The sequence below is a fragment of the Ceratotherium simum genome, chromosome 12 (genome assembly GCF_057802395.1).
Source record: "Ceratotherium simum simum isolate JZ-2026a chromosome 12, ASM5780239v1, whole genome shotgun sequence".
Classification (NCBI taxonomy): Eukaryota; Metazoa; Chordata; class Mammalia; order Perissodactyla; family Rhinocerotidae; genus Ceratotherium; species Ceratotherium simum.
Genome location: NC_141911.1, coordinates 46,554,197 through 46,556,204, shown reverse-complemented (window position 1 = coordinate 46,556,204; position 2,008 = coordinate 46,554,197). Strand labels below are relative to the sequence as shown.

Below are 2,008 nucleotides of genomic sequence, written 5' to 3'. Positions count from 1 at the left end.
CTGAGCATCCTTGAGTCAGCACAGGGGCTGAGGCTGCCAAGTGCCCTGAGCTGAATAGGAGGAAAGTGGAAAGCACTTCAAGTTGGTGGGCTGGCGAGCAGGGGGACAGTAAGCAGCCCTAGAGACCAGCAAAGGCCACAGAGCTGGCGGGCAGGGGGAGTGGTCCTTTCTAGGCTGGATCCGCCTCTTGTTTTCTCCGAGTCCCAGCATTTGGGTTTGAACCTTGCCCACAGCAGAAGCCCAAATGAACGCGAACTGAGGCGAGACAATTTCAGGAAGACTTCCATCTTAACATTTCAAAAGATTTTCTTAGTACCTCAAAATGGGCCCTCAGATTTTCTATAAGACCTCTGAGTTGTTCCTCCCAGCCAGGAGTTGTCCCAGTCGTCCGGAACAAATTGAAGAAGACCTTAGCCAAATCCAATATAAGGAATGTTGTAGCGGTGGATGGCTTTGCACTCCGTTTTGTCTGGCAGGCGCATCATATAAAGACCTGATGCCATGTGATTTGGCTAAAGCAGCATTTTCCAGTTTGTTGGATTGGACTGGTGTCCCAAAGGAAGTTGTTGATTATATCATCTTTGGCACAGTTGTACTGGAAACGAAAACAAGCAATGTGGCTAGAGAGGCTACCCTTGGATCAGGCTTTTCTTACAAGACTCCTGCTCACACTGTCACCATGGCTTCCATCTCTGCCAACAAAGCCATGACCACAAGTCTTGGCTTGATTGCTTCTGGCCAGTATGATGTGGTCACGGCAGGTGGTGTAGAGTTAGTGTCGAGTGTCTCTATCCATCATTCAAGGAAAATGAGTCTTGATCTCAATAAGGCCAAGACTCTGGGTCAGCAACTATCTTTAATCTCTAAATTCAGATTGAATTTCCTATTACCTGAGTTCTCTGAGGTGGCTGAGTTCTCCACCAGTGAGACCATGGTCCACTTTGCGTACCTACTGCTGCCTTTCACGGTTTGCTACTAGAACAAGATGAGTATGTACTGAACTTGCACAGCCTAACCAAGAAGGCACAGGATGGACTCCTGTCTGTTATTGTATCTTGCAAAGTACCAGGAAAGGGTACAGTTACCAAAGATAATGGCATTCATCCTTCCTCCCTAGAGCAGATGGTCGAACAAAAACATTCATTTATCAAGTCCTACGGCACAATGACAGCTGCAAATTCTTTCCTGACTGGTGCATCTGCAATGTTGATTATGGCAGAGGAAAAAAGATCTGGCCATGTGTTATAAGCCAAAGACATATTTGAGGGACTTTGTGTATATGTCTCAGGATCCAAAAGATCTACTTTTACTAGGACCAACATATGCTACTCCAAAAATTTTAGAAAAGGCAAGATTAACAATGGATGATATTGATGCTTTTGAATTTCAGGAAGCTTTCTCAGGTCATATTTTGGCTAATTTTAAACCCATGGATTCTGATTGGTTTGCACAAAAGTATATGGGTAGAAAAACCAAGGTTGGATTGCCTTCTTTGGAGAAGTGTAACAACTGGGGTGGAACCCTGTCCCTGGGACACCTGTTTGGAGGCACTGGCTGCCAACAGATTACAGAAGGAAGGAAGCCAGTATGCTTTCACGGCTGCCTGTGCAGCAGGAGGGTAGGACCATGCTATGATAAAGCAGGTTTATGATAAAGGAAGGTTATCCAAAATAATAGATCAGGAAGAGGTGACCTGGAGCTTCTGTGCAACACTCACACTAGGCAATGCCATTTCAATGCTTTACTAAATGGCATTTATAGTTCCTAGAGCCTCTTAGGAAAACAAAATTTGTGGCCTTCTGTGAAATACTTTACAATTAAGCCTTGGTAGTGCTCTGAGCGTTCCAAAAATCATTCTTGTTGCTCTTTCAGGGATTTCTTAGTCACCAGAATTTCACATAGTGATATGTTTAAGCAATTCTTTTTGGCCTCTATTTTCATTAAAGACTAAATGAATGGTTCCAATTTGGGAAAGAGGTTAGCTGAGATTTGGAATCATCTTTGTAAC

The 2,008-nt window shown here is 44.1% G+C and overlaps 1 pseudogene; it reads left to right on the top strand.

The window, feature by feature from the left end:
- Window positions 1–322: 322 nt before the first annotated feature.
- LOC101407767 (trifunctional enzyme subunit beta, mitochondrial pseudogene) lies at window positions 323–1,748 on the top strand (annotated as a pseudogene).
- The last annotated feature ends 260 nt before the right edge of the window (window positions 1,749–2,008 follow it).